Genomic DNA, 14,319 nt, shown 5'->3' on the forward strand with positions numbered 1-14,319 from the left:
TAGTGCAAATCTAAGACAGATTTTAATACTTCTAAACAAAGAACTTTCGTAGATTATGAACATTCCAAGGCCTTGGAATTGGATCACCATCCAGATCTGCCAATCTATAGGCTCCTATGCCTACAATCTCGGTTACTCTATACGGGCCTTCCCAGTTGGCCCCCAGCTTGCCTTCGTTGGCCACCTTGGTATTGCCGAGCACTTTTCGGAGTACGAGGTCTCCAACACTAAACTCTCGAGGATGAACATGTTTGTTATAGCTTTTCATCAACTGTCTTGGTAAGAAGCCAGATGGACCAAGGCCTTTTCTCTCCTCTCCTCGGCGAGATCAAGCTCGATTTCAAGGGCCCTGTCATTGCCTCCACTTTCAACCAAAGCGGTCCTGTTGGTCGGCAGACCCACTTCCAGAGGTATGACAGCCTCTGTTCCAAATGCCAATGAATAGGGGGTCTCTCCCGTAGACCTCCTAGGCGTTGTTCGGTGAGCCCACAAAACTAACGGTAACTCATCAGGCCACTTCCCCTTGGCTTTGTCCAGCCTTTTCTTGATCCCATCAAGGATAGTTTTGTTAGAAGCCTCTGCTTGCCCATTACTCTGAGGGTAGGCTGGGGTGGAATAATAGTTTCGTATTCCATACTGGGCACAAAAAGCCTTGAATTTCTTCTGAAATTGGGATCCATTGTCTGTAATCAATGAATAAGGGACCCCAAAGCGAGTGATGATGCTTTTCCACATGAACCTTTCTATCATAGGTTCAGTGATTTTGGCCAATGGTTCTGCCTCAATCCACTTTGTAAAATAGTCAGTTGCCACAAGCAGGAATTTTTGATTCCCAGTTGCTTTGTGCAATGGACCCACGATATCCATCCCCCATTGAGCAAAAGGCCAGGGACTTGTCAAAGGCACCAGATCCTCGGCAGGTGTTCGAATCATAGGTGAGAATTTTTGACACTTCTCACAAATCTTCACATACACCTTTGCATCTTCTTGCATGTTGCTTGACGATTTCCTATACCTAAAATAATGGGTTGCCCCAAGCGTAGGGCGGAGACCGATGTAGCACAATATCCGATAAGTCCGGAGTCGAATCCACAAGGACGGTGATGTGTGCTGACTAAAAACTCGGGTTGTTATAATTTAAATGGGCTCTTAGGTAGCCACCCTTTGTCGTTTTGATTGAGATTAACTAAATTTATGAAATAATTAAACTTTTCAGATAATTAAAAGAAGGTCTGGTCGTAGGGTTCGTAGCACTCGTAACCAGTCCAAATCAATCTACTCCATTTGGTGTTCTTAAAAACATTCAATTTTGGATTGAAAAGATACCCCGCAAGATGCGAAACTTTAGGGTCGCCGTATACCCATGCGCAACGAAGAATGGATTTTGGACCCCCATTCCCCCGTTTACATAGGCTCCGACAATGCCCGGGTTCATCCACGGGAAGTATTTTTCAATCTAAAATCGCTTTTTTTTATCATTTGAAAATAGGAGCAGTGCCCGAACTGGCCACGGCGTGCTAATCACCCCGCGACCTTACCTATACGACTACTCACTCATCATTAAACAATAAACAAAAGAAACCCTAAATTGAAATATACTTCTATTGCGCGAGATGAAAAATAAACAGAAAAATATCAACTAAACAAATACCAGCGAATAACTTTTATTGAAAACAGAAATTAAAACTAATTACTGGAGTACGAATAATTAAACAAAACTTGAAATCACTTGAAGGAAAGAAAAACTTGAAAGAAACTAAAAAAAAAACATTTGAACCAGATCGGCCCGCAGCGTCGTCAGTTTCGTCCAAAACCCTCTGTCCGAAAAAATCCTCTTCAAAAGCTGCCGAAGTTTTTCCTTTTTTTTCCACGGGCTGCCAGGACCCTTACTGCTGTAGGTTAACTTTTTATATATAGGTATTGGAAACCTTAATCACAAAAAGGCCCTTTGAACTTCGTGAAATAACAAATGAATGATTCAATTTTAAATTATTTCGCATTTGAACCCCAAACTTTCTTTTATTGCTATTTTTGTCCAAATTTCTTGAAAACAAGCTTGAGCAACCTCCGCTTTGACACCCCGGCAACGTACGAACCGGCCTCGAGGCCACTCATTCCAACCTTGGTGCTAAATCCGCCTTATTACCTGTGAAAATAATAAAAACACAAAACAAAGACAAAGCACAGCATCAAATGGAAAATGAAATAAAACGCGCCTCTAATGCGCTAATTCGCCCTACTTAGGCGCTCATACCTACAATATTGCGCGCCTATCACATGTGTGGCCACAAGTAACCTTGAGTAATTGCTCGATGGGCAATAGATCTGCCTCCAGCATGGCTCCCACATGTTCCCTCGTGGATTTCATGAAGGAACTTTTGTACCATCTCAGGATGTACACATAGTAAATATGGGCCTGTAAAGGATTTCCTGTACAACTTACCCTCTGGGGACAGCCAAAACCTAGCAGATTTGACCCTTATTTTGTGGGCCTCCTTTTTGTCAGATGGGAGTATCTCGTCTCGTAAGAACTCCATGATTGGGTCCATCCAACTTGGTCCTTGGTTCACGTCCAAGACCAAGTCTACACTCCTCCCAATGCTCGGCTCATTCAGATATTCGACTGCTACCTTCCTTTTGAACTCAGTAGGTACAGCTGCAGCCAACCAAGCTAACGAATCTGCATGAGCATTTTGTCCAGAACTTATCTGTTCAATATAAACCCTCTCGAAGGTATCAAGCAAGTCCTTGGTTGCCTGTACATAGGCCACCATCTTTTCATTTCGAGTTTCATATTTGCCTAACAGCTGATTCACCACAAGCTGGGAATCACAATACACCCTAACCCGTTCTGCTTTAAGGGTTTTTGCACTCCTCAATCCAGCCAGGAGTGCCTCATATTCAGCTACATTATTCGATGCACTGAATCCAAGCCGAACAGATAGTTCAATCAAAACTCCTTGAGGAGGAAACAGAACTACCCCAATTCCAGAACCAATATTACATGCTGATCCGTCAACGAATAGCTTCCACTCCGTGGGATCCTGTTCGGCGGAAGGCTGATCCTTCATGGATGATGTGTTAGTCACCTGTTCCTTTCTCGTAGGAGGTAGGGGAGCCACAGTGGGTGAAAATTCTGCCACAAAATCAGCCAAAACTTGGCCTTTGATTGCATTGCGTGGCTGATATTCGAGATCGTACTGGCTTAACTCCACGGACCATGTCGAGATCCTTCCCGAAAAGTCTGCCTTTCGTAGCAACGATTTTAATGGAAACTCAGTATAAACCACAACCTTATGGCTTTGGAAGTAGTGTGGCAATTTCCTTGTGGCTGTCCTAAGTGCCAGGACAAGTTTCTCTAAAGGCAGATATCTCGTCTCTGCATCCAACAATGTCTTGCTAACATAATAAATAGGGATTTGTTCGATCCTTAAATCCCTCAACAGGACTGCACTTACTGCATGCTCGGAAACAGCTAAGTACAGAATTAAAGACTCACCTGGCTGTGGAGTTGACAATAGTGGGGGTTCGGCCAGGTACTTCTTCAGGTCCTGGAAAGCTTGCTCACATTCTGCTCCCCATTCAAATCCCTCCCTCTTTTTTAATAGCTGAAAAAAGGGTCTGCACTTGTCACTTGACCTGCTGATGAATCTGTTAAGTGCTGCTACCATTCCAGTCAGCCTCTAGACTTCCTTGGTAGTTTTGGGACTCTGTAGTCTCTGCAAGGCATCAATCTGATCGGGATTTGCCTCTATCCCTCTCATGGTTACCAAATGGCCCAGGAACTTTCTTGAACCAACTCCAAACGCACACTTCGAGGCGTTGAGTTTTAGTTTATACTTCCTTAGGATTTCGAACACTTCTTTTAAATCAGTAATATGCCTTCCTTTTTCTCGACTCTTTACCACCATATCATCTATGTAAACTTCCAAAGTTTTTTCAATGAGCTTCTTGAACATAATGGTTGCAAGTCTTTGGTATGTAGCCCCAGCATTCTTCAGCCCAAACGGCATGACACTGTAGCAGTACAACCCTCGTGGTGTGATGAACGAAGTCTTCTCTTGATCGAGTTCAAACATAGCAATCTGATGATATCCTCGATATGCATCGAGAAAACTCATTCGCTCGTAACCAGAGGTTGCATCAACCAATTGGTCAATCCTGGGCAAAGGAAAACTATCCTTAGGGCACGCTTTGTTTAGGTCTGTGAAGTCCACACAGACACGCCACTTCCCATTCTTCTTCTTTACCACAACAGTGTTGGACAACCACTCTGGGTAATAGACTTCATGTATTGCTTTGGCCTCCAGTAAACGATCGACCTCCTCAATCACTGCATCTACATGCTGCACGGCTGCTCTTCGTTTTTTCTGAATGGTTGGCTTGTGCTAAGGGTCAATGTTTAAATGGTGACAGATCACATCTGCATCCACCCCAGGCATTTCCTCTGGCACCCATGCAAAAACATCAATATACTCCTTTAGAAATCTTATTGATTCAGCCTTTTCGTCTGCTGGTAGTGATTCCCCAATTAAAAAATATCTTTCAGGATCAGTCTCGTTGATCTGAATCTTCTCCAGGCCTTCAACCACTTTTTCAGCCGGGCTTCTTCCAACATCCTCGATAGTTGGTTGATCTGGTACTTCTAATGTATGAACATGGTGGACCTTTGGGGCTGTTTTGATGATGAAAATCAAACATTGCTGTGCCACCTTCTGGTTGCCTTTAAGGACTTCAATCCCATTTGATCCTGGGAATTTCACCATCTGGTGATAAGTCGAGGAGACTGCTCTCATCTTGTGCAACCATGTCCTCCCTATAATTGTGTTATAGGAAGAAGGGACATCGACCACTAAAAAGTCTGTTCTCAACACCACTGATCCAGCCCGAACAGGTAACGTTACCTTTCCAAGGGGCCAGACTGCTCCTGCACCGAACCCAATGAGAGGTGTTGTAGACTGTTCTAAGTCTGTTTGGGCCAGCCCCAGCTTCTTGAATGCATCATAGTATAATACCTCTGTATAACTCCCCGAGTCCACTAGAATTCTCTCAATGTCATATTCCCCAACTCGTAGGGTTACGACCAATGCATCGTTGTGGGGTATTTGGACTTCCCCCAAGTCATCATCGGTGAATGCTATGCTCTCGTTGCACACATCATTCTCTCGTCCTCTTTTATTTTCCAAACGCATCACATGCTGATCGTGCTTGACTTGCCTTTGCAACAACCTCACCTCATTCCTTGTATAAAGTGTAGCCAACCCATGTATCATATGGATCACGCCTTTAGGGTTTTGTTCGTAACCCAGCTCCATAGCTTTCCCTTTTTCCTTTGGATCCTCCTGGATAAACTCCTTTAGATAGCCCCGAGAGACCAAATCATCAAGGTGCCTCTTATACATCTCACAATCCTCGGTCATATGGCCCCAATCTTTATGATAACTGCTGTGCTGATTCGTAGCACGTTTTGCATCTTTGTCTCCGCTTAGACTTGGTGGCCATTTAAAATATGGCTGATTCTCTATTCGATAAAGAATCCTGTAAATTGGCTCCTTCCAATCTGTAGTGATAGAAAAGAAGGATTTAGGGTCAGGAGCTTGCTTATCTTTGTACGGCTCTTTCTTAGCCTGCCCATAGTTCCTTCTCTCTTTGTAAGTCTTGGGCTCCGGCTTATCCACTTTTTTGGCAGGTGCCTTCGGCTGTTCAGCAATAGTCCTGCCATCCTCACGGAGTATGTCATCCTCCATCCTGGCGTGTTGCTCTATCCGTTCCATCAGTTTAGCCAGCGTGGCTACCGGATGTTTATTCAACGATCGTCGTAACTCTCCTCGAACAGGCAATCCAGTCTTAAAGGTGGCAATTGCATACTCCTCACTGCAGCTTTCAATCTCGTTGAAAGTTTCCCAATACTTCTTCGCATAGTCCCTGATCTGTTCGTTTTCCTCCTGTTTCATGGTGGAAAGGCTTTCAAAGGTTTTTGGGGCTTTTCTGCTCGTCAAGAACCGAGCAGTGAATTCCTCGGCCAACTGCCTCCATCCTCGTATGGATCGTGGGGCTAGTTTGTGAAACCAAGATAAAGCTACCTTTCCAAGACTGGAGGGGAACATCTTGCATAAGATGGAATCATCCCCTTCATGCATAAACATGGCCTGTTTGATAATGCTGTATGTGAGCCACGGGATCCGTATTTGTCTCGTAAAGTACGAACGCACCGTGCTTCACTCTGCTCGGCAACCTCGCTTCTTGTAGCCTCTTTGTAAAGGGGGAGGCTGCAACAATATTACTCAGGGCCTTGCGTGCTGCTTCTCGTGCAGTCACTGTCCCATCCTCTTGCTCTTTTGACTTGTGGGCCGAAGCCTTGACCCAATCAGCATCAGGTCTCTCGTACCTATCTCGATGATGTTTTCTTGTTTCCTCTTCCTTGGGAGTAGAACTTCGGTCTCTGCTCCTTCTTTTTCGTGAAGAAGCCCTTCTCTCGGGTGTTCGGCTTCTACTTCTTCTTCCCCTTTTTCGTGAAGAAGCCTCATGACGCCTTATAACAGGACTTCTGCTCCCTCTTCTGCGTGAATGAGTCTGCTTATGAACCACCAGAGCCCGTCCGTCTCTCTGGGAATTCCTTCGAGAGAGTCCAGAATCTTCTGGGTGCTCTCGTACCCGCTGCAGCTCCCGTATCTCGTACTCTCGTTTTCTAATTAAACGAGCATACTCCTCGATTTCTCTTCTCTTTTTATCAAGGACATCATCATCATTGTGTATACTCTTCGAACGAGTAATTGACTCCTCTCTTCGATGAGACCTACTCCTTCTCGTGGAGCCAGTAGCTGTTTTGTCTCCTTTTTCTTTGGAGTTATCTCTATCATGTCTTCCAGTGGGCTTTCTCGGAGCGCCTGGTGGGGATTTATCCCTTCCCCCACCCAACTGGTCCTTTGGACAAAACGGAGCGACTGGATTTTCTTCCGTCATGATTACTTTTTCAGAAAAGTTTGTTCTTTCCCACAGACGGCGCCAATTGTAGGGGGATGAAAACAATTGGTGCTTCTGATCAACTGGATTGCAACGGCTTATTCGTGCCTCTTCAACGGAACCCTAACTCGTCGTTTGAACCCTAATCTGCAAAATAGACAGAGGGTGAGTGCACCTTTGCCTTTCGTGGCAAAGGCCCTCCGATGCCTTTGTTAGTATCACGTACTAGAAATCAAACCCTAATTATCCGTAGGAAAGCAATAAGAATGCAATGTATTGCGTACATTTTCCCTCTAGGTTTACCTCATATTTATAAATTTGTGTATGCTTGTTGCCCAAGCATCCCTATTTCCATAGGATTCTCAACTTGTATAGGAAACCCAGGGTATTAAGGATTCTCGTTTCCTTTATCAGTTTAATGGAAAAGAGTCCTTTTAGGATTCTTTTCCATTACCGGCCGATCATCCCATTCTCATTGGGTATCTTTATCAGATCCTATATTCTCGAGATCTCATTCCTTAGCGGAATGCCACTGTTTCTGGATCTTTCCAGAATGTTCCCTATGTTCCAACAATTGATTTGGGGTTCTTTCCTTGTTCGGCCATCTCATTGCCGAACAGACTGCTTGGACCAATGACTTCACGTGTAACTTGGTCCAAACGTAATGAGAATGTCTCTATCTGCCGAACAGTTTAGTTTTACACCAGTGACTTCTCATGTCATTGGCATTTTAATCAGCCGAACAGACTGCATGGACCAAGGACTTCCCATATCATTGGTCCATATCGCTGTTCTCAATACTGCCCGGCGATAAGTCCAATCGTATTTAACCACGTGCTCCCAAACATCACGTGTTCGGTGACTAAATGTACCTGCTTGGGAATACCTCCCTACAAGCAAATTCTTTGGCTCAAAATAAAATTCTTCAGAGAATTGCTAACTCTCAGCAAACTTTGGAGAATGTTGTCCATAAGAAGTTACCCTCTTTAGAACTTCTTATCAGAGATTTACAGTAGAAAATTCAAAATGTTCACCAAGAACTTCTCCAGATGGCATATGCCAACCAAGCATTTTCAGCGGCTTTTTACCAAAAGGATGCTGAAATGAAGCATCTAAAGAATCAACTTCATTCACTTCAAGCTCAGCAGTATTCTCAGCAAAAAAGCCCTTTTGACATGTTCACATCCTCCTCTCAACGAAGTTTGTTTAGGTATCCTCAAATGTCTCAACCTTTACCTATAAACTCTACCTCAGAATTTGGTGAGTCAAGCTCCATCTTTGGAAGCTCATCAACTTTTCTTCCTTCACCAAAAAGACCATCTCCACCAAAACTTCATTTCCCAAAGCCCCAAATAAAACCTATCCAACCTCCAACAGTTCCGTCTCCACTATCTACCTCTACTTCTACTTCTACTCCAACTACCTCCATTCCTTCTAACTAGCTGATCCAAATTCAAAGTCACCTCAGTTAATGGTTCAGTCAACTTCTAGCCCTTCAAAAAATCCAATTTTCACTCTCCTACATACCTTAGCCACTATACCAGAAACCCCCTCACCTGAACCAACCATTGAGTTTGATTCGGATTCTGAATCTACTCACTCTATTTCAATTCCTCATGTTTTCATGATGAACCCAGATTGTCACGCCCTCGATTTTTAACATAAATATAAAATGATTTTCATAAATAAACCCTTGCCATAATCCGTACGATAATCAAAAATAATGTAGCATTCCCATTTCCATAATCACACTTCCATCATTCAGTAGTTCCCAAAATATTACATCTTTGGCTCCGAGGCCCAAACTAACACAAGTACTGAATATTCAAGAGTTAAGGATTACAATATTCCATAGTCAAAAGATCTACAAATAAAGTTACAAATACATCTTCAAAAGAGATTTACAAAGATGCCTAAGTAACTCATCAATCGTTAACTTTCTGCTTCTCGTCGCAACCTAACCTCTTAGAAATAGGTTTGCACCCCAAGCGTAGGGCTAGGTCGTTGATAGCATATAAACCGGAAGACCGGATCGTTCCCACAGAGAAATCTTCTTTAGCGAATTTGGAATAGAAGTTGCTTAAAGATTGCGGCGTTCAAGCGGCCAACTTTAGAGTTTTGATTCGATTGATGAAATTAAACTTGGAAATAAACTAGGTTAAGATGGTCGAGTCAAAGGGATTGATTTACCCACGACTTAGCCATCAAACGGTTCCTTCATCTAACTCATGAGTGAACCGAAACCGTCCGGATCCACTAGACGAATTAAAAGCTGAAGACTACTTATAACTTAATTCAAAGCTCTAATTCAAATTGAACTCATTTAACGCAAGTGAGAGACGAAAAAAGATCATTCGCACGCGTAGGATTATCAAGCTCGTAGCACAAGGCGATAAACTTCATTGATCAAAGAAGCCACCAACCCCATGATCAAAGCTAGAAATCATGGGTTTAATTCATTCAAAACCTTGAGATTAAGCTAAAGTTAAGAGAAACCATTTAATGGACTAATCCATAGGGTGAACCTCACCCCATGACCGAACCGATTATCTACTCACTCATAATAAAAAGACTAGAAAGCATGCTAAGAAAGGTAAACGTAATTAACCGATAAAAACGGAAATAAACTTGATTTATAAGAAGATCCATACAATAGCTACAACATTAATAAACGAAAATTTAACATAAGACAATTACCTTAAGGAGTTCTTGAAGGAAACACAAACAAAAGCTTGAAAGACTAACAATGGAGTCCTAGGAAGAAAGAAAAGACTTAGGCCTAAAAAAACTAACTAATGGCCATATCTTCCATAAATGGCATACAAGACTATTTATAGGCCTTACAAAATCAGCCTTACAATGGACAAAAAGGCCCCCAAAATATCCCAAAAACATACTAGAAGTAGAAACTTTCCATTTATGGAAGGTTGAAATATTCAGCAAAAAAGGTGCTGGCCGAAGGGCATTGGTACCAATACCTAAAAAATGAGGTATTGGTACCAATCCAACTGTCTTCTAATTCGGCATGATGGTACCAATACCTAAAAAATGAGGTATTGGTACCTCTGTGTGAAAACAGCAGAACAGGGTCAGCTTGGGCCATTATGCCTTGTCGTGCCCCGACGGCCTTCCAATACTTGATTTCTTGATCAACGGGACTTGGCGGAGGTATGCCTTATGGCCTTGTACTCTTGGATACCCTCGATGCATTAGGCTCGCTTGAACCACTTTGGCACGTTCCTTGCCAACCTTGACCTCCGACCAATCTCTGAGGCTTCTTGTGGCACCGTTAGGCTTTGGTGACAATGAGATGAGTACCGGCGGGCATTTGGACACTTGGTTCATCCCGAAATGTTGATTGGCGATCAAAACCGCCTTATTAGCACGTTTTACCTGAAATACACAAAAAGGTACCTTACGTGCAATATCGCATAAAAACGACAATATATATATACAAACACAACATACTAGAGGACTTAAGCACCAAGAATATGCATTATTGGGTGCTTATCACACCCCCCAACTTGAACTTTGCTAGTCCCTGGCAAACTAAAACAAAATGTATTTAACTAAACTATGCAATCCTCTCGAGATTCAAGATACAAAAACTATGCTCAACAACTACAACTAGGCAAGAGTCCAAAACACCCCTTCAAATCTGACCATATGCAATCCACGCACAAACATGCCATGAACTAGGATGAACAAACTATGCCATATTAGAATAGTCAAGCATGCATGCATCACAATGAGTTTCAACTCCAAAACTCACAAGGATAACGCTCTTATTCGACTTTTCACACAGTGAGATAAAGATACATCCCATGACAAGCGCTAGCGAGTAAATGCAATAGCCAGAGACAAAAAGCTATGCATGCTATCAAAAGAGCGCTATGAAAGAAAGAAAAGCTAATTATTGACAAGTATGGAAAGACTAGGAATATCACAACTTAAGTAATAATAGATATCGATCATGCATCAAACGGAGTTAATTAGCGTACAAAAGATCAACGGAGGACTTTATTAGCTTATAACGACCTTGGATACAAAGGGAAAGGGACTACAAAAATGTAGTGGCCATATACTTGCATGATTCATCTATCCTTGGCCACTACCAACCCTAAACTACCCAAGGCATGGCCACATATCGGGCAAACACCAAACAAAGTTATGAAAAAGAAATAAAGAAAAACTACTACCACCGACTCAACAACACATAGTCATCATCCTCATCCGGCTCCTCATGGTATTGAGCCTCGAGCTCCCCCTTTCCATCGGACTCTTTCTCATCCGGAATGTAAGCTAACCCGGAGGTCACACCAATCCTCTCATCATAATAGTCAACCCTCTTTCGAATATGATTTTGCTCTTTCATAGCATTTCTTTGATTTTTCTTTGAGGAATAGGGTCATTTGAAGTGAAATTTGTAGTGAGAGACATTGAGGAGCCAATTTTGAGGGCTTTGGAGAGGGAGATGAAAATTTGGGGTTTTACCTTTTGTAGTGGGAGAGGAGAGATAGGGAATCACATATCAATTCATTGCCTTTTACATCTCAACCACTTTTATCATATTCACACCACTTTAAACCTCCTTGAATCATTCAAAACTATAAACACACAATCCTCCGAACATCCGGTTACCTAAGTTTGAACAATGGAAGAGACTCGGACTGTGGTTCAAAACAAGGACGATGAGACTCTTATGTGGTTTAATCAAACAAAAATGCCTTGAATCATTTCCTAAGTACGCTAGCAACTCCAACAAGATGCATGAAAGATATAAACACTACTTAAGCATGCACAAAAGGTGTTATTTACGCAAGTGCAGAATAGGAGAACGAAAAACATGGGATGCTTAATAAACGAATCTCTACTCTAGCGATGCATAACACTTGACTTGATTTTTAGGCTCAACTTGTTCATCGTTCATGTATATGCATATGACATGAATTCAAACACAAAATCAAATTCGATGGGATACAAGACTCTTGCCATATTGACACAATTGAGCATATTTAAAGTATCTATCAAGCGAAATTACTACTAACAAGGGAGGATTGCACAAAAAAATTGAAAATTTTACCAAAAACAGAAAAATGAGACAAGTCTCATAAACATATATATCCCTCCCCCCAACTTAAACGATGCTATGTCCTCATAGCATGGAGAACAACAGTATTGAGAGGGAAAGAACAAAAGATTGTACCTCCGGAGGGAATGTCAACCCCCATATACCTCGACCAAGTTGGAGGCTTTATTGTCATAGCTTCCCTTCATCATTGGAACTGCTTCCAAGGCTCACTCTTTCGGCTCCTCCATCGGAACCACAGCTAGTCACACAAGGTCATCGCTGGGGCTTTCTTGGTCTTACAACCGCGACACGTAATCGCACCCATGCTTAGGGCTCCTGAATGCCTCACTCACCATAGCTTTTAGACCTAAACCACCAAGGCTGGTGTGGTAGCATGCTTACCCTGCAAAAGACTTAAGAACCAACTACCTAATAAGAAGCAAATGACATTAGTACCGCCCGGCTCGTGGTATCCGGGCTCAAAAGTAACCAAAAGTAAAACACAACCAACTCTTCACGCGATTACACGGGTACTACTTTTCTCCCCATATCCAACTCATAGTGCCGTAGAGCAAGTCATGCAACAACTTGGAGCTAGAGACGGGTGGCTATACCGGACCATCAAAAGAGCAAAAGAAAAAAAAAGAAAAGAAAGGAAGAAAAAGAAAGAGTTTATGTACGTTCAGCCAAACGCGGGCTTCTAACATTTAATATGCCAATGAGCGCTAATAAAATGAACATAGCACTCCACTCCACACTTTGCTTCAAAAATTGAATCCGACCATGCCACAAAAATAGATACTTTGAGTACCGCAATTGCCGAATTTGCTTAAGACATTTAAGTTCAACCAAGTGCGCATTCCAAACTAGATTGATTTTCAACGAGTTGACAAAATCTACAATATAAGGATGGTAAACAAAATCAAATTTATCAACACCTACAAAATCAATCAATTCGACTTTTAAAAACTCTTGCACTGGTGGAGACTCGATAGGAGAGGTGGCATCGTCTAGACCTGAGAGTATTGGATGGTTCAAAATTTCTATGGAAGGTATCTCCTCAAAGGAAGGAGACAAACTCTCAGGTCTATTCACATTCTTCCCATCCTGCTCATTCAGCAGAGCATTTAAGAAGTCTACCTCCGCATTTGTTTCCTCAAAAATGAGAAATTTCTCCCCCGGATCGTCACATAGAAAGGGATCCATAGGGGGAGAACACTGGATATCAGGCTCATCATCCGGCACATCACTCCATGCTGACTCTGCAGAGCTTTCACAATCTAAACGAACATTTTCAACAAAGCTATGTGGCTCAATTTCCTCTTCCATGACATTTGAATTGGACTCTTGACAATGTTTAACAAAAACCCTAGATTGCACAGTTTGAGCCAAATGATCAAAGAAATCCAAGGCTTGAGCAGGTTCTTTTTCAAAAAGTTTGCCATCGCATATCATGTCTAAGAATCGTTGACTCTTTTGAGAAAGTCCATTATAAAAATAGTTAGCAATTTCAAAATTTTCAAAGCCATGATTCGGAACCGCAATGAGCAAGTCCTTGTATCTTCCCCAACATGCATAAAATGACTCATTCACTCTTTCAACAAAAGTTTGAATTTGATTCTTGAGATCAAACCAATTAGTGATGGTCATATGACTTTTAAAAACATTGGTGTCATGAGTGGCTATGCAAGGGGGTGGGAAAGTTTGATTGGGACAAAGGTACTCCCGCAAAGTCTTGTGGGGTGTTTCCCAATTTGCTGCCACCATTCTATTAGATAGATAAGACATAAAGTAAACAGGCTAGAGGGGCTATACCGCCACCTCTTTCTCAAAACAGTTTCGTGGGGTTAAGCCACCGCCACATATATACACAACAAAAGAAAAGGCAATTGATGCTCAATCTAGCTTCGTTACACCTCAAGTCGAATTGGTGGCTCGGTTAGAGGTATCCGCTAAGTCGAGTTCAAATTACACAAAGGAGAAACAAAATAAACGGAGTACTTACAGTGGTTTGTTGAACCTCCAAATAAGCTATATTAAGAATTCCCCGGCAACGGCGCCAAAAATGCTTCTGTCGCAACCTAACCTCTTAGAAATAGGTTTGCACCCCAAGCGTAGGGCTAGGTCGTTGATAGCATATAAACCGGAAGACCGGATCGTTCCCACAGAGAAATCTTCTTTAGCGAATTTGGAATAGAAGTTGCTTAAAGATTGCGGCGTTCAAGCGGCCAACTTTAGAGTTTTGATTCGATTGATGAAATTAAACTTGGAAATAAACTAGGTTA

The sequence above is a fragment of the Rhododendron vialii genome, chromosome 9a (assembly GCF_030253575.1).
Source record: "Rhododendron vialii isolate Sample 1 chromosome 9a, ASM3025357v1".
Taxonomy (NCBI): Eukaryota; Viridiplantae; Streptophyta; class Magnoliopsida; order Ericales; family Ericaceae; genus Rhododendron; species Rhododendron vialii.